Genomic DNA, 23,015 nt, shown 5'->3' on the forward strand with positions numbered 1-23,015 from the left:
AACAACAGGGCAATTCCAAACTTCTCTTTCAAACATACTGGAGACTGAGTGCACCACCACTTCCGAGACAATGCTGAAAAGAGAGAAAGAAAGAACATAACAAGAGTGGTCCATAAAAAGTGAATTCACCAATCACAGTCTCGATTAGATTACCTTTCCCTTCCGATGTCTCCAGGACGGAGATGAAGTAAATGGGAGAAATTCAATAACAAATGACATCGAAATTCATTGGAACGATTTTCTCATTGGCCCGAAAACCAAATAACGACGAGTCGAGTCACCGTATGACTTTGTTTCACAACAGCGATGAAATAAGTCTCCATTCGGTTCCAGTAAAAATTCAACTTGCGTGGAACGTAAAGCAACAGCAGAGCTGCTTGCGATTTTCCGCGCGGGAGGCAAACACGATCATGACAGCACAGACACTTCGGAAAATTCGGCACTTTACCACACCACAGTTAATTCCACGGGAAGCAAACTCATTTTTCTTCTGTTTCAAACAGAAATGCAGCAGGGGTCGAAACCGCATTGGAACAAGCGGCGTCGTTGGAGTTGATCAGCAGAAATGGCAGCGGTGGGATTCGAACCCACGCCTCTGTCGAGACTGGAGCCTTAATCGAGCGCCTTAGACCGCTCGGCCACACTACCAGCCGCCCGCAGCCGCTCATTTCCTTGCACTTCCAATTGTGCTCCTGCATAACAACACATGCAAAGTCACGTGAAAAGGGTTCCATTTCCCCTCTCCGACTCGCACAGCTGCTGGGATGTGCCCGTCTACAATATCAATTTCGCAGCAGATAATGATAGCCCATCAATCCAGACAAAAATCAATGGTATGCTGAGTCTATCTTCTCAGACTCTTTTCAGCTACAAATGTATCTGTGAGTGCGTGAGAACATATGATCGGTTATGATATTGGTCAAATTACCATGAGCTGCTTGACATTACTGCAATTTCGATTCTTGCTTTGCTAAATGATTTCACCCATTGCTCGAAACAGGACACCTTTCACGTTTACACCGAACACGAAACACACCGGACTACAGGGAAAATGCACAAAGCTGAGCAGGCCGTGTTCCACATCATACCGTGCAGCATAGTTACAGTCACTGTGTCTGTTTTGCAAAATAAGAGTCCCAAAGAATGTTCTCCACCCTAAAACCGGAGGTAGCATTACATTCTGAGAACGACAGAACACATTGTGAGGATGCTCTGACCTCGGAGCCAGTTCGAGATGCCACTTTCCTTGCCTTTTACCTTAACCGTGCAATTTGCTGCAGAGATGTTAATTCCTGGACATGAGCCACATGGATACCAACTGAGTAGGAAACCTGTGTGGGATTCGAGGAGAAGCGACTCAATAAATTTTGCTAAACTCCACGGTGCTTATTAGAAATGCAGTCTCTGTTCACATCAATCTAAAAGGCACTTTCTGAACATCGTAACAGAAGTCATAAGGTAATTAGCTCACACACACCCCGCTCCGGAAGAGGTGCTAACTGCCCTTGAGTGCTTTTTTGTTCTCGATGTGAAGAGCTCTCACGCCTGAGTCACCTTCACGTCTCTGGTTGCTGAGTGAATCACAAAGAAGGAATTTCACCAGAGCTGCAACTGCCTCACTTCCCCACTCGCCCGCCCAGTTTACATTTTCCTGCTCGTCAGTGAGTTAAAGAAAACCAAATGGATGCGATGTCATTCTGTAGCCTCTCTGTCGATTCCTCCGTTTCAGTTCCGACGTGGCTTAGATCTCGGGGCGCACTTAATACTAGCGACGCTATGAAAGCACAGGTCCAGAGGTTCCTCTGAGAGTGTAATTTCTTTCGTTGCTGTTGCTGATTGAATGAGCCACTAACGTGCGAACTGCTCCAAAACATGCTTCAGGACCTCTGGTGCCAACTCTCGCACGTTGAATAACGACAGACAGCTTCCAAATGAGGTCTTTCAGAGACGGCTTTGGGGTACATTTGACAGACAGACTAGTTCAGGAATCCGTGGTGCGCTGTGACACCAGCGCATCAGCTTCTTCCCTGTCTTTGAACCGGGCCGCCTGCGCAAGGAATGCAAATGCGGAACTGCTCTTCGTGAAAGGATCAGAAGGCGGTAACTACACTCTCAAACGGAATGGCATATGAACAGAACCAGGTTGGAGAAAAACTTTACAATGCTTTGCACAGTAATTAAATGGATTTGCATTACATTTCACTACGAGAGCACATTTGTTCAAGCAAATTCGAAGGCAGGTTTGCAGATGGGAAAGCAAGCAAGAAAACTCCGTTCTTGACCATGTAAAAGGCCGCATTTGAAGAACAAAGCAGTTTCTGCGCACTTTCGAAATGGGCACCTTTCGCGTGCAAGGCGAGCGTGATGACCACTACACTACAGAAACTAGCCTCAGCCAGCCGTGCTGCGGCTCAGTGGCATCCAGCACTGACAGTTGAAGCCATTTTACCTTTCACCTTTCTGTTTCCAATAGCTCGTTGTTTCATGGGACTTGTTTAATTTTGGCGATGTGGTGAGCATGGACGAGATACACCGAAGTATCTGTTTCCACGCGGTGTACCCCAATAACGTTGTGTTGCTTACACCGGCTTTAAAGGATTACTTTTTAGCGGAGCTTGCCGTCGCAGTCTGTGGCACAATCATTTAGTCTGTTCGACTGCTCACGGGAAAGGTCGTAGTGTGAAACACTGCAGAAACGAACGACTTCCTTACTTTTGCTCCGACTGACCATACTCAGTGAAATTTTCCCAGATTCTCAGTTGAGGACTTTTGCAGCTGTAAGTTACCTCAGAAACCCTGTTAATTCGTAATGTATTGAGCGAATCGCAAAACAGGAAGCATTTAACGCGGAACACAAACAAAACTGGCAAACCAAATGCATTTTCAGACACAGCGAGCATGAATGCTAAATGTGAGACAATCCGGGGGCATGAGCCATAAAGGAATCTCACAACTAACAACAGGGCAATTCCAAACTTCTCTTTCAAACATACTGGAGACTGAGTGCACCACCACTTCCGAGACAATGCTGAAAAGAGAGAAAGAAAGAACATAACAAGAGTGGTCCATAAAAAGTGAATTCACCAATCACAGTCTCGATTAGATTACCTTTCCCTTCCGATGTCTCCAGGACGGAGATGAAGTAAATGGGAGAAATTCAATAACAAATGACATCGAAATTCATTGGAACGATTTTCTCATTGGCCCGAAAACCAAATAACGACGAGTCGAGTCACCGTATGACTTTGTTTCACAACAGCGATGAAATAACAGTCTCCATTCGGTTCCAGTAAAAATTCAACTTGCGTGGAACGTAAAGCAACAGCAGAGCTGCTTGCGATTTTCCGCGCGGGAGGCAAACACGATCATGACAGCACAGACACTTCGGAAAATTCGGCACTTTACCACACCACAGTTAATTCCACGGGAAGCAAACTCATTTTTCTTCTGTTTCAAACAGAAATGCAGCAGGGGTCGAAACCGCATTGGAACAAGCGGCGTCGTTGGAGTTGATCAGCAGAAATGGCAGCGGTGGGATTCGAACCCACGCCTCTGTCGAGACTGGAGCCTTAATCGAGCGCCTTAGACCGCTCGGCCACACTACCAGCCGCCCGCGGCCGCTCATTTCCTTGCACTTCCAATTGTGCTCCTGCATAACAACACATGCAAAGTCACGTGAAAAGGGTTCCATTTCCCCTCTCCGACTCGCACAGCTGCTGGGATGTGCCCGTCTACAATATCAATTTCGCAGCAGATAATGATAGCCCATCAATCCAGACAAAAATCAATGGTATGCTGAGTCTATCTTCTCAGACTCTTTTCAGCTACAAATGTATCTGTGAGTGCGTGAGAACATATGATCGGTTATGATATTGGTCAAATTACCATGAGCTGCTTGACATTACTGCAATTTCGATTCTTGCTTTGCTAAATGATTTCACCCATTGCTCGAAACAGGACACCTTTCACGTTTACACCGAACACGAAACACACCGGACTACAGGGAAAATGCACAAAGCTGAGCAGGCCGTGTTCCACATCATACCGTGCAGCATAGTTACAGTCACTGTGTCTGTTTTGCAAAATAAGAGTCCCAAAGAATGTTCTCCACCCTAAAACCGGAGGTAGCATTACATTCTGAGAACGACAGAACACATTGTGAGGATGCTCTGACCTCGGAGCCAGTTCGAGATGCCACTTTCCTTGCCTTTTACCTTAACCGTGCAATTTGCTGCAGAGATGTTAATTCCTGGACATGAGCCACATGGATACCAACTGAGTAGGAAACCTGTGTGGGATTCGAGGAGAAGCGACTCAATAAATTTTGCTAAACTCCACGGTGCTTATTAGAAATGCAGTCTCTGTTCACATCAATCTAAAAGGCACTTTCTGAACATCGTAACAGAAGTCATAAGGTAATTAGCTCACACACACCCCGCTCCGGAAGAGGTGCTAACTGCCCTTGAGTGCTTTTTTGTTCTCGATGTGAAGAGCTCTCACGCCTGAGTCACCTTCACGTCTCTGGTTGCTGAGTGAATCACAAAGAAGGAATTTCACCAGAGCTGCAACTGCCTCACTTCCCCACTCGCCCGCCCAGTTTACATTTTCCTGCTCGTCAGTGATTTAAAGAAAACCAAATGGATGCGATGTCATTCTGTAGCCTCTCTGTCGATTCCTCCGTTTCAGTTCCGACGTGGCTTAGATCTCGGGGCGCACTTAATACTAGCGACGCTATGAAAGCACAGGTCCAGAGGTTCCTCTGAGAGTGTAATTTCTTTCGTTGCTGTTGCTGATTGAATGAGCCACTAACGTGCGAACTGCTCCAAAACATGCTTCAGGACCTCTGGTGCCAACTCTCGCACGTTGAATAACGACAGACAGCTTCCAAATGAGGTCTTTCAGAGACGGCTTTGGGGTACATTTGACAGACAGACTAGTTCAGGAATCCGTGGTGCGCTGTGACACCAGCGCATCAGCTTCTTCCCTGTCTTTGAACCGGGCCGCCTGCGCAAGGAATGCAAATGCGGAACTGCTCTTCGTGAAAGGATCAGAAGGCGGTAACTACACTCTCAAACGGAATGGCATATGAACAGAACCAGGTTGGAGAAAAACTTTACAATGCTTTGCACATTAATTAAATGGATTTGCATTACATTTCACTACGAGAGCACATTTGTTCAAGCAAATTCGAAGGCAGGTTTGCAGATGGGAAAGCAAGCAAGAAAACTCCGTTCTTGACCATGTAAAAGGCCGCATTTGAAGAACAAAGCAGTTTCTGCGCACTTTCGAAATGGGCACCTTTCGCGTGCAAGGCGAGCGTGATGACCACTACACTACAGAAACTAGCCTCAGCCAGCCGTGCTGCGGCTCAGTGGCATCCAGCACTGACAGTTGAAGCCATTTTACCTTTCACCTTTCTGTTTCCAATAGCTCGTTGTTTCATGGGACTTGTTTAATTTTGGCGATGTGGTGAGCATGGACGAGATACACCGAAGTATCTGTTTCCACGCGGTGTACCCCAATAACGTTGTGTTGCTTACACCGGCTTTAAAGGATTACTTTTTAGCGGAGCTTGCCGTCGCAGTCTGTGGCACAATCATTTAGTCTGTTCGACTGCTCACGGGAAAGGTCGTAGTGTGAAACACTGCAGAAACGAACGACTTCCTTACTTTTGCTCCGACTGACCATACTCAGTGAAATTTTCCCAGATTCTCAGTTGAGGACTTTTGCAGCTGTAAGTTACCTCAGAAACCCTGTTAATTCGTAATGTATTGAGCTAATCGCAAAACAGGAAGCATTTAACGCGGAACACAAACAAAACTGGCAAACCAAATGCATTTTCAGACACAGCGAGCATGAATGCTAAATGTGAGACAATCCGGGGGCATGAGCCATAAAGGAATCTCACAACTAACAACAGGGCAATTCCAAACTTCTCTTTCAAACATACTGGAGACTGAGTGCACCACCACTTCCGAGACAATGCTGAAAAGAGAGAAAGAAAGAACATAACAAGAGTGGTCCATAAAAAGTGAATTCACCAATCACAGTCTCGATTAGATTACCTTTCCCTTCCGATGTCTCCAGGACGGAGATGAAGTAAATGGGAGAAATTCAATAACAAATGACATCGAAATTCATTGGAACGATTTTCTCATTGGCCCGAAAACCAAATAACGACGAGTCGAGTCACCGTATGACTTTGTTTCACAACAGCGATGAAATAACAGTCTCCATTCGGTTCCAGTAAAAATTCAACTTGCGTGGAACGTAAAGCAACAGCAGAGCTGCTTGCGATTTTCCGCGCGGGAGGCAAACACGATCATGACAGCACAGACACTTCGGAAAATTCGGCACTTTACCACACCACAGTTAATTCCACGGGAAGCAAACTCATTTTTCTTCTGTTTCAAACAGAAATGCAGCAGGGGTCGAAACCGCATTGGAACAAGCGGCGTCGTTGGAGTTGATCAGCAGAAATGGCAGCGGTGGGATTCGAACCCACGCCTCTGTCGAGACTGGAGCCTTAATCGAGCGCCTTAGACCGCTCGGCCACACTACCAGCCGCCCGCGGCCGCTCATTTCCTTGCACTTCCAATTGTGCTCCTGCATAACAACACATGCAAAGTCACGTGAAAAGGGTTCCATTTCCCCTCTCCGACTCGCACAGCTGCTGGGATGTGCCCGTCTACAATATCAATTTCGCAGCAGATAATGATAGCCCATCAATCCAGACAAAAATCAATGGTATGCTGAGTCTATCTTCTCAGACTCTTTTCAGCTACAAATGTATCTGTGAGTGCGTGAGAACATATGATCGGTTATGATATTGGTCAAATTACCATGAGCTGCTTGACATTACTGCAATTTCGATTCTTGCTTTGCTAAATGATTTCACCCATTGCTCGAAACAGGACACCTTTCACGTTTACACCGAACACGAAACACACCGGACTACAGGGAAAATGCACAAAGCTGAGCAGGCCGTGTTCCACATCATACCGTGCAGCATAGTTACAGTCACTGTGTCTGTTTTGCAAAATAAGAGTCCCAAAGAATGTTCTCCACCCTAAAACCGGAGGTAGCATTACATTCTGAGAACGACAGAACACATTGTGAGGATGCTCTGACCTCGGAGCCAGTTCGAGATGCCACTTTCCTTGCCTTTTACCTTAACCGTGCAATTTGCTGCAGAGATGTTAATTCCTGGACATGAGCCACATGGATACCAACTGAGTAGGAAACCTGTGTGGGATTCGAGGAGAAGCGACTCAATAAATTTTGCTAAACTCCACGGTGCTTATTAGAAATGCAGTCTCTGTTCACATCAATCTAAAAGGCACTTTCTGAACATCGTAACAGAAGTCATAAGGTAATTAGCTCACACACACCCCGCTCCGGAAGAGGTGCTAACTGCCCTTGAGTGCTTTTTTGTTCTCGATGTGAAGAGCTCTCACGCCTGAGTCACCTTCACGTCTCTGGTTGCTGAGTGAATCACAAAGAAGGAATTTCACCAGAGCTGCAACTGCCTCACTTCCCCACTCGCCCGCCCAGTTTACATTTTCCTGCTCGTCAGTGAGTTAAAGAAAACCAAATGGATGCGATGTCATTCTGTAGCCTCTCTGTCGATTCCTCCGTTTCAGTTCCGACGTGGCTTAGATCTCGGGGCGCACTTAATACTAGCGACGCTATGAAAGCACAGGTCCAGAGGTTCCTCTGAGAGTGTAATTTCTTTCGTTGCTGTTGCTGATTGAATGAGCCACTAACGTGCGAACTGCTCCAAAACATGCTTCAGGACCTCTGGTGCCAACTCTCGCACGTTGAATAACGACAGACAGCTTCCAAATGAGGTCTTTCAGAGACGGCTTTGGGGTACATTTGACAGACAGACTAGTTCAGGAATCCGTGGTGCGCTGTGACACCAGCGCATCAGCTTCTTCCCTGTCTTTGAACCGGGCCGCCTGCGCAAGGAATGCAAATGCGGAACTGCTCTTCGTGAAAGGATCAGAAGGCGGTAACTACACTCTCAAACGGAATGGCATATGAACAGAACCAGGTTGGAGAAAAACTTTACAATGCTTTGCACAGTAATTAAATGGATTTGCATTACATTTCACTACGAGAGCACATTTGTTCAAGCAAATTCGAAGGCAGGTTTGCAGATGGGAAAGCAAGCAAGAAAACTCCGTTCTTGACCATGTAAAAGGCCGCATTTGAAGAACAAAGCAGTTTCTGCGCACTTTCGAAATGGGCACCTTTCGCGTGCAAGGCGAGCGTGATGACCACTACACTACAGAAACTAGCCTCAGCCAGCCGTGCTGCGGCTCAGTGGCATCCAGCACTGACAGTTGAAGCCATTTTACCTTTCACCTTTCTGTTTCCAATAGCTCGTTGTTTCATGGGACTTGTTTAATTTTGGCGATGTGGTGAGCATGGACGAGATACACCGAAGTATCTGTTTCCACGCGGTGTACCCCAATAACGTTGTGTTGCTTACACCGGCTTTAAAGGATTACTTTTTAGCGGAGCTTGCCGTCGCAGTCTGTGGCACAATCATTTAGTCTGTTCGACTGCTCACGGGAAAGGTCGTAGTGTGAAACACTGCAGAAACGAACGACTTCCTTACTTTTGCTCCGACTGACCATACTCAGTGAAATTTTCCCAGATTCTCAGTTGAGGACTTTTGCAGCTGTAAGTTACCTCAGAAACCCTGTTAATTCGTAATGTATTGAGCGAATCGCAAAACAGGAAGCATTTAACGCGGAACACAAACAAAACTGGCAAACCAAATGCATTTTCAGACACAGCGAGCATGAATGCTAAATGTGAGACAATCCGGGGGCATGAGCCATAAAGGAATCTCACAACTAACAACAGGGCAATTCCAAACTTCTCTTTCAAACATACTGGAGACTGAGTGCACCACCACTTCCGAGACAATGCTGAAAAGAGAGAAAGAAAGAACATAACAAGAGTGGTCCATAAAAAGTGAATTCACCAATCACAGTCTCGATTAGATTACCTTTCCCTTCCGATGTCTCCAGGACGGAGATGAAGTAAATGGGAGAAATTCAATAACAAATGACATCGAAATTCATTGGAACGATTTTCTCATTGGCCCGAAAACCAAATAACGACGAGTCGAGTCACCGTATGACTTTGTTTCACAACAGCGATGAAATAACAGTCTCCATTCGGTTCCAGTAAAAATTCAACTTGCGTGGAACGTAAAGCAACAGCAGAGCTGCTTGCGATTTTCCGCGCGGGAGGCAAACACGATCATGACAGCACAGACACTTCGGAAAATTCGGCACTTTACCACACCACAGTTAATTCCACGGGAAGCAAACTCATTTTTCTTCTGTTTCAAACAGAAATGCAGCAGGGGTCGAAACCGCATTGGAACAAGCGGCGTCGTTGGAGTTGATCAGCAGAAATGGCAGCGGTGGGATTCGAACCCACGCCTCTGTCGAGACTGGAGCCTTAATCGAGCGCCTTAGACCGCTCGGCCACACTACCAGCCGCCCGCGGCCGCTCATTTCCTTGCACTTCCAATTGTGCTCCTGCATAACAACACATGCAAAGTCACGTGAAAAGGGTTCCATTTCCCCTCTCCGACTCGCACAGCTGCTGGGATGTGCCCGTCTACAATATCAATTTCGCAGCAGATAATGATAGCCCATCAATCCAGACAAAAATCAATGGTATGCTGAGTCTATCTTCTCAGACTCTTTTCAGCTACAAATGTATCTGTGAGTGCGTGAGAACATATGATCGGTTATGATATTGGTCAAATTACCATGAGCTGCTTGACATTACTGCAATTTCGATTCTTGCTTTGCTAAATGATTTCACCCATTGCTCGAAACAGGACACCTTTCACGTTTACACCGAACACGAAACACACCGGACTACAGGGAAAATGCACAAAGCTGAGCAGGCCGTGTTCCACATCATACCGTGCAGCATAGTTACAGTCACTGTGTCTGTTTTGCAAAATAAGAGTCCCAAAGAATGTTCTCCACCCTAAAACCGGAGGTAGCATTACATTCTGAGAACGACAGAACACATTGTGAGGATGCTCTGACCTCGGAGCCAGTTCGAGATGCCACTTTCCTTGCCTTTTACCTTAACCGTGCAATTTGCTGCAGAGATGTTAATTCCTGGACATGAGCCACATGGATACCAACTGAGTAGGAAACCTGTGTGGGATTCGAGGAGAAGCGACTCAATAAATTTTGCTAAACTCCACGGTGCTTATTAGAAATGCAGTCTCTGTTCACATCAATCTAAAAGGCACTTTCTGAACATCGTAACAGAAGTCATAAGGTAATTAGCTCACACACACCCCGCTCCGGAAGAGGTGCTAACTGCCCTTGAGTGCTTTTTTGTTCTCGATGTGAAGAGCTCTCACGCCTGAGTCACCTTCACGTCTCTGGTTGCTGAGTGAATCACAAAGAAGGAATTTCACCAGAGCTGCAACTGCCTCACTTCCCCACTCGCCCGCCCAGCTTACATTTTCCTGCTCGTCAGTGATTTAAAGAAAACCAAATGGATGCGATGTCATTCTGTAGCCTCTCTGTCGATTCCTCCGTTTCAGTTCCGACGTGGCTTAGATCTCGGGGCGCACTTAATCCTAGCGACGCTATGAAAGCACAGGTCCAGAGGTTCCTCTGAGAGTGTAATTTCTTTCGTTGCTGTTGCTGATTGAATGAGCCACTAACGTGCGAACTGCTCCAAAACATGCTTCAGGACCTCTGGTGCCAACTCTCGCACGTTGAATAACGACAGACAGCTTCCAAATGAGGTCTTTCAGAGACGGCTTTGGGGTACATTTGACAGACAGACTAGTTCAGGAATCCGTGGTGCGCTGTGACACCAGCGCATCAGCTTCTTCCCTGTCTTTGAACCGGGCCGCCTGCGCAAGGAATGCAAATGCGGAACTGCTCTTCGTGAAAGGATCAGAAGGCGGTAACTACACTCTCAAACGGAATGGCATATGAACAGAACCAGGTTGGAGAAAAACTTTACAATGCTTTGCACAGTAATTAAATGGATTTGCATTACATTTCACTACGAGAGCACATTTGTTCAAGCAAATTCGAAGGCAGGTTTGCAGATGGGAAAGCAAGCAAGAAAACTCCGTTCTTGACCATGTAAAAGGCCGCATTTGAAGAACAAAGCAGTTTCTGCGCACTTTCGAAATGGGCACCTTTCGCGTGCAAGGCGAGCGTGATGACCACTACACTACAGAAACTAGCCTCAGCCAGCCGTGCTGCGGCTCAGTGGCATCCAGCACTGACAGTTGAAGCCATTTTACCTTTCACCTTTCTGTTTCCAATAGCTCGTTGTTTCATGGGACTTGTTTAATTTTGGCGATGTGGTGAGCATGGACGAGATACACCGAAGTATCTGTTTCCACGCGGTGTACCCCAATAACGTTGTGTTGCTTACACCGGCTTTAAAGGATTACTTTTTAGCGGAGCTTGCCGTCGCAGTCTGTGGCACAATCATTTAGTCTGTTCGACTGCTCACGGGAAAGGTCGTAGTGTGAAACACTGCAGAAACGAACGACTTCCTTACTTTTGCTCCGACTGACCATACTCAGTGAAATTTTCCCAGATTCTCAGTTGAGGACTTTTGCAGCTGTAAGTTACCTCAGAAACCCTGTTAATTCGTAATGTATTGAGCTAATCGCAAAACAGGAAGCATTTAACGCGGAACACAAACAAAACTGGCAAACCAAATGCATTTTCAGACACAGCGAGCATGAATGCTAAATGTGAGACAATCCGGGGGCATGAGCCATAAAGGAATCTCACAACTAACAACAGGGCAATTCCAAATTACCATGAGCTGCTTGACATTACTGCAATTTCGATTCTTGCTTTGCTAAATGATTTCACCCATTGCTCGAAACAGGACACCTTTCACGTTTACACCGAACACGAAACACACCGGACTACAGGGAAAATGCACAAAGCTGAGCAGGCCGTGTTCCACATCATACCGTGCAGCATAGTTACAGTCACTGTGTCTGTTTTGCAAAATAAGAGTCCCAAAGAATGTTCTCCACCCTAAAACCGGAGGTAGCATTACATTCTGAGAACGACAGAACACATTGTGAGGATGCTCTGACCTCGGAGCCAGTTCGAGATGCCACTTTCCTTGCCTTTTACCTTAACCGTGCAATTTGCTGCAGAGATGTTAATTCCTGGACATGAGCCACATGGATACCAACTGAGTAGGAAACCTGTGTGGGATTCGAGGAGAAGCGACTCAATAAATTTTGCTAAACTCCACGGTGCTTATTAGAAATGCAGTCTCTGTTCACATCAATCTAAAAGGCACTTTCTGAACATCGTAACAGAAGTCATAAGGTAATTAGCTCACACACACCCCGCTCCGGAAGAGGTGCTAACTGCCCTTGAGTGCTTTTTTGTTCTCGATGTGAAGAGCTCTCACGCCTGAGTCACCTTCACGTCTCTGGTTGCTGAGTGAATCACAAAGAAGGAATTTCACCAGAGCTGCAACTGCCTCACTTCCCCACTCGCCCGCCCAGTTTACATTTTCCTGCTCGTCAGTGAGTTAAAGAAAACCAAATGGATGCGATGTCATTCTGTAGCCTCTCTGTCGATTCCTCCGTTTCAGTTCCGACGTGGCTTAGATCTCGGGGCGCACTTAATACTAGCGACGCTATGAAAGCACAGGTCCAGAGGTTCCTCTGAGAGTGTAATTTCTTTCGTTGCTGTTGCTGATTGAATGAGCCACTAACGTGCGAACTGCTCCAAAACATGCTTCAGGACCTCTGGTGCCAACTCTCGCACGTTGAATAACGACAGACAGCTTCCAAATGAGGTCTTTCAGAGACGGCTTTGGGGTACATTTGACAGACAGACTAGTTCAGGAATCCGTGGTGCGCTGTGACACCAGCGCATCAGCTTCTTCCCTGTCTTTGAACCGGGCCGCCTGCGCAAGGAATGCAAATGCGGAACTGCTCTTCGTGAAAGGATCAGAAGGCGGTAACTACACTCTCAAACGGAATGGCATATGAACAGAACCAGGTTGGAGAAAAACTTTACAATGCTTTGCACAGTAATTAAATGGATTTGCATTACATTTCACTACGAGAGCACATTTGTTCAAGCAAATTCGAAGGCAGGTTTGCAGATGGGAAAGCAAGCAAGAAAACTCCGTTCTTGACCATGTAAAAGGCCGCATTTGAAGAACAAAGCAGTTTCTGCGCACTTTCGAAATGGGCACCTTTCGCGTGCAAGGCGAGCGTGATGACCACTACACTACAGAAACTAGCCTCAGCCAGCCGTGCTGCGGCTCAGTGGCATCCAGCACTGACAGTTGAAGCCATTTTACCTTTCACCTTTCTGTTTCCAATAGCTCGTTGTTTCATGGGACTTGTTTAATTTTGGCGATGTGGTGAGCATGGACGAGATACACCGAAGTATCTGTTTCCACGCGGTGTACCCCAATAACGTTGTGTTGCTTACACCGGCTTTAAAGGATTACTTTTTAGCGGAGCTTGCCGTCGCAGTCTGTGGCACAATCATTTAGTCTGTTCGACTGCTCACGGGAAAGGTCGTAGTGTGAAACACTGCAGAAACGAACGACTTCCTTACTTTTGCTCCGACTGACCATACTCAGTGAAATTTTCCCAGATTCTCAGTTGAGGACTTTTGCAGCTGTAAGTTACCTCAGAAACCCTGTTAATTCGTAATGTATTGAGCGAATCGCAAAACAGGAAGCATTTAACGCGGAACACAAACAAAACTGGCAAACCAAATGCATTTTCAGACACAGCGAGCATGAATGCTAAATGTGAGACAATCCGGGGGCATGAGCCATAAAGGAATCTCACAACTAACAACAGGGCAATTCCAAACTTCTCTTTCAAACATACTGGAGACTGAGTGCACCACCACTTCCGAGACAATGCTGAAAAGAGAGAAAGAAAGAACATAACAAGAGTGGTCCATAAAAAGTGAATTCACCAATCACAGTCTCGATTAGATTACCTTTCCCTTCCGATGTCTCCAGGACGGAGATGAAGTAAATGGGAGAAATTCAATAACAAATGACATCGAAATTCATTGGAACGATTTTCTCATTGGCCCGAAAACCAAATAACGACGAGTCGAGTCACCGTATGACTTTGTTTCACAACAGCGATGAAATAACAGTCTCCATTCGGTTCCAGTAAAAATTCAACTTGCGTGGAACGTAAACCAACAGCAGAGCTGCTTGCGATTTTCCGCGCGGGAGGCAAACACGATCATGACAGCACAGACACTTCGGAAAATTCGGCACTTTACCACACCACAGTTAATTCCACGGGAAGCAAACTCATTTTTCTTCTGTTTCAAACAGAAATGCAGCAGGGGTCGAAACCGCATTGGAACAAGCGGCGTCGTTGGAGTTGATCAGCAGAAATGGCAGCGGTGGGATTCGAACCCACGCCTCTGTCGAGACTGGAGCCTTAATCGAGCGCCTTAGACCGCTCGGCCACACTACCAGCCGCCCGCGGCCGCTCATTTCCTTGCACTTCCAATTGTGCTCCTGCATAACAACACATGCAAAGTCACGTGAAAAGGGTTCCATTTCCCCTCTCCGACTCGCACAGCTGCTGGGATGTGCCCGTCTACAATATCAATTTCGCAGCAGATAATGATAGCCCATCAATCCAGACAAAAATCAATGGTATGCTGAGTCTATCTTCTCAGACTCTTTTCAGCTACAAATGTATCTGTGAGTGCGTGAGAACATATGATCGGTTATGATATTGGTCAAATTACCATGAGCTGCTTGACATTACTGCAATTTCGATTCTTGCTTTGCTAAATGATTTCACCCATTGCTCGAAACAGGACACCTTTCACGTTTACACCGAACACGAAACACACCGGACTACAGGGAAAATGCACAAAGCTGAGCAGGCCGTGTTCCACATCATACCGTGCAGCATAGTTACAGTCACTGTGTCTGTTTTGCAAAATAAGAGTCCCAAAGAATGTTCTCCACCCTAAAACCGGAGGTAGCATTACATTCTGAGAACGACAGAACACATTGTGAGGATGCTCTGACCTCGGAGCCAGTTCGAGATGCCACTTTCCTTGCCTTTTACCTTAACCGTGCAATTTGCTGCAGAGATGTTAATTCCTGGACATGAGCCACATGGATACCAACTGAGTAGGAAACCTGTGTGGGATTCGAGGAGAAGCGACTCAATAAATTTTGCTAAACTCCACGGTGCTTATTAGAAATGCAGTCTCTGTTCACATCAATCTAAAAGGCACTTTCTGAACATCGTAACAGAAGTCATAAGGTAATTAGCTCACACACACCCCGCTCCGGAAGAGGTGCTAACTGCCCTTGAGTGCTTTTTTGTTCTCGATGTGAAGAGCTCTCACGCCTGAGTCACCTTCACGTCTCTGGTTGCTGAGTGAATCACAAAGAAGGAATTTCACCAGAGCTGCAACTGCCTCACTTCCCCACTCGCCCGCCCAGTTTACATTTTCCTGCTCGTCAGTGAGTTAAAGAAAACCAAATGGATGCGATGTCATTCTGTAGCCTCTCTGTCGATTCCTCCGTTTCAGTTCCGACGTGGCTTAGATCTCGGGGCGCACTTAATACTAGCGACGCTATGAAAGCACAGGTCCAGAGGTTCCTCTGAGAGTGTAATTTCTTTCGTTGCTGTTGCTGATTGAATGAGCCACTAACGTGCGAACTGCTCCAAAACATGCTTCAGGACCTCTGGTGCCAACTCTCGCACGTTGAATAACGACAGACAGCTTCCAAATGAGGTCTTTCAGAGACGGCTTTGGGGTACATTTGACAGACAGACTAGTTCAGGAATCCGTGGTGCGCTGTGACACCAGCGCATCAGCTTCTTCCCTGTCTTTGAACCGGGCCGCCTGCGCAAGGAATGCAAATGCGGAACTGCTCTTCGTGAAAGGATCAGAAGGCGGTAACTACACTCTCAAACGGAATGGCATATGAACAGAACCAGGTTGGAGAAAAACTTTACAATGCTTTGCACAGTAATTAAATGGATTTGCATTACATTTCACTACGAGAGCACATTTGTTCAAGCAAATTCGAAGGCAGGTTTGCAGATGGGAAAGCAAGCAAGAAAACTCCGTTCTTGACCATGTAAAAGGCCGCATTTGAAGAACAAAGCAGTTTCTGCGCACTTTCGAAATGGGCACCTTTCGCGTGCAAGGCGAGCGTGATGACCACTACACTACAGAAACTAGCCTCAGCCAGCCGTGCTGCGGCTCAGTGGCATCCAGCACTGACAGTTGAAGCCATTTTACCTTTCACCTTTCTGTTTCCAATAGCTCGTTGTTTCATGGGACTTGTTTAATTTTGGCGATGTGGTGAGCATGGACGAGATACACCGAAGTATCTGTTTCCACGCGGTGTACCCCAATAACGTTGTGTTGCTTACACCGGCTTTAAAGGATTACTTTTTAGCGGAGCTTGCCGTCGCAGTCTGTGGCACAATCATTTAGTCTGTTCGACTGCTCACGGGAAAGGTCGTAGTGTGAAACACTGCAGAAACGAACGACTTCCTTACTTTTGCTCCGACTGACCATACTCAGTGAAATTTTCCCAGATTCTCAGTTGAGGACTTTTGCAGCTGTAAGTTACCTCAGAAACCCTGTTAATTCGTAATGTATTGAGCTAATCGCAAAACAGGAAGCATTTAACGCGGAACACAAACAAAACTGGCAAACCAAATGCATTTTCAGACACAGCGAGCATGAATGCTAAATGTGAGACAATCCGGGGGCATGAGCCATAAAGGAATCTCACAACTAACAACAGGGCAATTCCAAACTTCTCTTTCAAACATACTGGAGACTGAGTGCACCACCACTTCCGAGACAATGCTGAAAAGAGAGAAAGAAAGAACATAACAAGAGTGGTCCATAAAAAGTGAATTCACCAATCACAGTCTCGATTAGATTACCTTTCCCTTCCGATGTCTCCAGGACGGAGATGAAGTAAATGGGAGAAATTCAATAACAAATGACATCGAAATTCATTGGAACGATTTTCTCATTGGCCCGAAAACCAAATAACGACGAGTCGAGTCACCGTATGACTTTGTTTCACAACAGCGATGAAATAACAGTCTCCATTCGGTTCCAGTAAAAATTCAACTTGCGTGGAACGTAAAGCAACAGCAGAGCTGCTTGCGATTTTCCGCGCGGGAGGCAAACACGATCATGACAGCACAGACACTTCGGAAAATTCGGCACTTTACCACACCACAGTTAATTCCACGGGAAGCAAACTCATTTTTCTTCTGTTTCAAACAGAAATGCAGCAGGGGTCGAAACCGCATTGGAACAAGCGGCGTCGTTGGAGTTGATCAGCAGAAATGGCAGCGGTGGGATTCGAACCCACGCCTCTGTCGAGACTGGAGCCTTAATCGAGCGCCTTAGACCGCTCGGCCACACTACCAGCCGCCCGCGGCCGCTCATTTCCTTGCACTTCCAATTGTGCTCCTGCATAACAACACATGCAAAGTCACGTGAAAAGGGTTCCATTTCCCCTCTCCGACTCGCACAGCTGCTGGGATGTGCCCGTCTACAATATCAATTTCGCAGCAGATAATGATAGCCCATCAATCCAGACAAAAATCAATGGTATGCTGAGTCTATCTTCTCAGACTCTTTTCAGCTACAAATGTATCTGTGAGTGCGTGAGAACATATGATCGGTTATGATATTGGTCAAATTACCATGAGCTGCTTGACATTACTGCAATTTCGATTCTTGCTTTGCTAAATGATTTCACCCATTGCTCGAAACAGGACACCTTTCACGTTTACACCGAACACGAAACACACCGGACTACAGGGAAAATGCACAAAGCTGAGCAGGCCGTGTTCCACATCATACCGTGCAGCATAGTTACAGTCACTGTGTCTGTTTTGCAAAATAAGAGTCCCAAAGAATGTTCTCCACCCTAAAACCGGAGGTAGCATTACATTCTGAGAACGACAGAACACATTGTGAGGATGCTCTGACCTCGGAGCCAGTTCGAGATGCCACTTTCCTTGCCTTTTACCTTAACCGTGCAATTTGCTGCAGAGATGTTAATTCCTGGACATGAGCCACATGGATACCAACTGAGTAGGAAACCTGTGTGGGATTCGAGGAGAAGCGACTCAATAAATTTTGCTAAACTCCACGGTGCTTATTAGAAATGCAGTCTCTGTTCACATCAATCTAAAAGGCACTTTCTGAACATCGTAACAGAAGTCATAAGGTAATTAGCTCACACACACCCCGCTCCGGAAGAGGTGCTAACTGCCCTTGAGTGCTTTTTTGTTCTCGATGTGAAGAGCTCTCACGCCTGAGTCACCTTCACGTCTCTGGTTGCTGAGTGAATCACAAAGAAGGAATTTCACCAGAGCTGCAACTGCCTCACTTCCCCACTCGCCCGCCCAGTTTACATTTTCCTGCTCGTCAGTGATTTAAAGAAAACCAAATGGATGCGATGTCATTCTGTAGCCTCTCTGTCGATTCCTCCGTTTCAGTTCCGACGTGGCTTAGATCTCGGGGCGCACTTAATACTAGCGACGCTATGAAAGCACAGGTCCAGAGGTTCCTCTGAGAGTGTAATTTCTTTCGTTGCTGTTGCTGATTGAATGAGCCACTAACGTGCGAACTGCTCCAAAACATGCTTCAGGACCTCTGGTGCCAACTCTCGCACGTTGAATAACGACAGACAGCTTCCAAATGAGGTCTTTCAGAGACGGCTTTGGGGTACATTTGACAGACAGACTAGTTCAGGAATCCGTGGTGCGCTGTGACACCAGCGCATCAGCTTCTTCCCTGTCTTTGAACCGGGCCGCCTGCGCAAGGAATGCAAATGCGGAACTGCTCTTCGTGAAAGGATCAGAAGGCGGTAACTACACTCTCAAACGGAATGGCATATGAACAGAACCAGGTTGGAGAAAAACTTTACAATGCTTTGCACATTAATTAAATGGATTTGCATTACATTTCACTACGAGAGCACATTTGTTCAAGCAAATTCGAAGGCAGGTTTGCAGATGGGAAAGCAAGCAAGAAAACTCCGTTCTTGACCATGTAAAAGGCCGCATTTGAAGAACAAAGCAGTTTCTGCGCACTTTCGAAATGGGCACCTTTCGCGTGCAAGGCGAGCGTGATGACCACTACACTACAGAAACTAGCCTCAGCCAGCCGTGCTGCGGCTCAGTGGCATCCAGCACTGACAGTTGAAGCCATTTTACCTTTCACCTTTCTGTTTCCAATAGCTCGTTGTTTCATGGGACTTGTTTAATTTTGGCGATGTGGTGAGCATGGACGAGATACACCGAAGTATCTGTTTCCACGCGGTGTACCCCAATAACGTTGTGTTGCTTACACCGGCTTTAAAGGATTACTTTTTAGCGGAGCTTGCCGTCGCAGTCTGTGGCACAATCATTTAGTCTGTTCGACTGCTCACGGGAAAGGTCGTAGTGTGAAACACTGCAGAAACGAACGACTTCCTTACTTTTGCTCCGACTGACCATACTCAGTGAAATTTTCCCAGATTCTCAGTTGAGGACTTTTGCAGCTGTAAGTTACCTCAGAAACCCTGTTAATTCGTAATGTATTGAGCTAATCGCAAAACAGGAAGCATTTAACGCGGAACACAAACAAAACTGGCAAACCAAATGCATTTTCAGACACAGCGAGCATGAATGCTAAATGTGAGACAATCCGGGGGCATGAGCCATAAAGGAATCTCACAACTAACAACAGGGCAATTCCAAACTTCTCTTTCAAACATACTGGAGACTGAGTGCACCACCACTTCCGAGACAATGCTGAAAAGAGAGAAAGAAAGAACATAACAAGAGTGGTCCATAAAAAGTGAATTCACCAATCACAGTCTCGATTAGATTACCTTTCCCTTCCGATGTCTCCAGGACGGAGATGAAGTAAATGGGAGAAATTCAATAACAAATGACATCGAAATTCATTGGAACGATTTTCTCATTGGCCCGAAAACCAAATAACGACGAGTCGAGTCACCGTATGACTTTGTTTCACAACAGCGATGAAATAACAGTCTCCATTCGGTTCCAGTAAAAATTCAACTTGCGTGGAACGTAAAGCAACAGCAGAGCTGCTTGCGATTTTCCGCGCGGGAGGCAAACACGATCATGACAGCACAGACACTTCGGAAAATTCGGCACTTTACCACACCACAGTTAATTCCACGGGAAGCAAACTCATTTTTCTTCTGTTTCAAACAGAAATGCAGCAGGGGTCGAAACCGCATTGGAACAAGCGGCGTCGTTGGAGTTGATCAGCAGAAATGGCAGCGGTGGGATTCGAACCCACGCCTCTGTCGAGACTGGAGCCTTAATCGAGCGCCTTAGACCGCTCGGCCACACTACCAGCCGCCCGCGGCCGCTCATTTCCTTGCACTTCCAATTGTGCTCCTGCATAACAACACATGCAAAGTCACGTGAAAAGGGTTCCATTTCCCCTCTCCGACTCGCACAGCTGCTGGGATGTGCCCGTCTACAATATCAATTTCGCAGCAGATAATGATAGCCCATCAATCCAGACAAAAATCAATGGTATGCTGAGTCTATCTTCTCAGACTCTTTTCAGCTACAAATGTATCTGTGAGTGCGTGAGAACATATGATCGGTTATGATATTGGTCAAATTACCATGAGCTGCTTGACATTACTGCAATTTCGATTCTTGCTTTGCTAAATGATTTCACCCATTGCTCGAAACAGGACACCTTTCACGTTTACACCGAACACGAAACACACCGGACTACAGGGAAAATGCACAAAGCTGAGCAGGCCGTGTTCCACATCATACCGTGCAGCATAGTTACAGTCACTGTGTCTGTTTTGCAAAATAAGAGTCCCAAAGAATGTTCTCCACCCTAAAACCGGAGGTAGCATTACATTCTGAGAACGACAGAACACATTGTGAGGATGCTCTGACCTCGGAGCCAGTTCGAGATGCCACTTTCCTTGCCTTTTACCTTAACCGTGCAATTTGCTGCAGAGATGTTAATTCCTGGACATGAGCCACATGGATACCAACTGAGTAGGAAACCTGTGTGGGATTCGAGGAGAAGCGACTCAATAAATTTTGCTAAACTCCACGGTGCTTATTAGAAATGCAGTCTCTGTTCACATCAATCTAAAAGGCACTTTCTGAACATCGTAACAGAAGTCATAAGGTAATTAGCTCACACACACCCCGCTCCGGAAGAGGTGCTAACTGCCCTTGAGTGCTTTTTTGTTCTCGATGTGAAGAGCTCTCACGCCTGAGTCACCTTCACGTCTCTGGTTGCTGAGTGAATCACAAAGAAGGAATTTCACCAGAGCTGCAACTGCCTCACTTCCCCACTCGCCCGCCCAGTTTACATTTTCCTGCTCGTCAGTGAGTTAAAGAAAACCAAATGGATGCGATGTCATTCTGTAGCCTCTCTGTCGATTCCTCCGTTTCAGTTCCGACGTGGCTTAGATCTCGGGGCGCACTTAATACTAGCGACGCTATGAAAGCACAGGTCCAGAGGTTCCTCTGAGAGTGTAATTTCTTTCGTTGCTGTTGCTGATTGAATGAGCCACTAACGTGCGAACTGCTCCAAAACATGCTTCAGGACCTCTGGTGCCAACTCTCGCACGTTGAATAACGACAGACAGCTTCCAAATGAGGTCTTTCAGAGACGGCTTTGGGGTACATTTGACAGACAGACTAGTTCAGGAATCCGTGGTGCGCTGTGACACCAGCGCATCAGCTTCTTCCCTGTCTTTGAACCGGGCCGCCTGCGCAAGGAATGCAAATGCGGAACTGCTCTTCGTGAAAGGATCAGAAGGCGGTAACTACACTCTCAAACGGAATGGCATATGAACAGAACCAGGTTGGAGAAAAACTTTACAATGCTTTGCACAGTAATTAAATGGATTTGCATTACATTTCACTACGAGAGCACATTTGTTCAAGCAAATTCGAAGGCAGGTTTGCAGATGGGAAAGCAAGCAAGAAAACTCCGTTCTTGACCATGTAAAAGGCCGCATTTGAAGAACAAAGCAGTTTCTGCGCACTTTCGAAATGGGCACCTTTCGCGTGCAAGGCGAGCGTGATGACCACTACACTACAGAAACTAGCCTCAGCCAGCCGTGCTGCGGCTCAGTGGCATCCAGCACTGACAGTTGAAGCCATTTTACCTTTCACCTTTCTGTTTCCAATAGCTCGTTGTTTCATGGGACTTGTTTAATTTTGGCGATGTGGTGAGCATGGACGAGATACACCGAAGTATCTGTTTCCACGCGGTGTACCCCAATAACGTTGTGTTGCTTACACCGGCTTTAAAGGATTACTTTTTAGCGGAGCTTGCCGTCGCAGTCTGTGGCACAATCATTTAGTCTGTTCGACTGCTCACGGGAAAGGTCGTAGTGTGAAACACTGCAGAAACGAACGACTTCCTTACTTTTGCTCCGACTGACCATACTCAGTGAAATTTTCCCAGATTCTCAGTTGAGGACTTTTGCAGCTGTAAGTTACCTCAGAAACCCTGTTAATTCGTAATGTATTGAGCGAATCGCAAAACAGGAAGCATTTAACGCGGAACACAAACAAAACTGGCAAACCAAATGCATTTTCAGACACAGCGAGCATGAATGCTAAATGTGAGACAATCCGGGGGCATGAGCCATAAAGGAATCTCACAACTAACAACAGGGCAATTCCAAACTTCTCTTTCAAACATACTGGAGACTGAGTGCACCACCACTTCCGAGACAATGCTGAAAAGAGAGAAAGAAAGAACATAACAAGAGTGGTCCATAAAAAGTGAATTCACCAATCACAGTCTCGATTAGATTACCTTTCCCTTCCGATGTCTCCAGGACGGAGATGAAGTAAATGGGAGAAATTCAATAACAAATGACATCGAAATTCATTGGAACGATTTTCTCATTGGCCCGAAAACCAAATAACG

Source organism: Chiloscyllium plagiosum, unplaced genomic scaffold (assembly GCF_037043375.1).
Source record: "Chiloscyllium plagiosum isolate Xiang-an unplaced genomic scaffold, Cpla_swu_hap1 HiC_scaffold_39, whole genome shotgun sequence".
NCBI lineage: Eukaryota > Metazoa > Chordata > Chondrichthyes > Orectolobiformes > Hemiscylliidae > Chiloscyllium > Chiloscyllium plagiosum.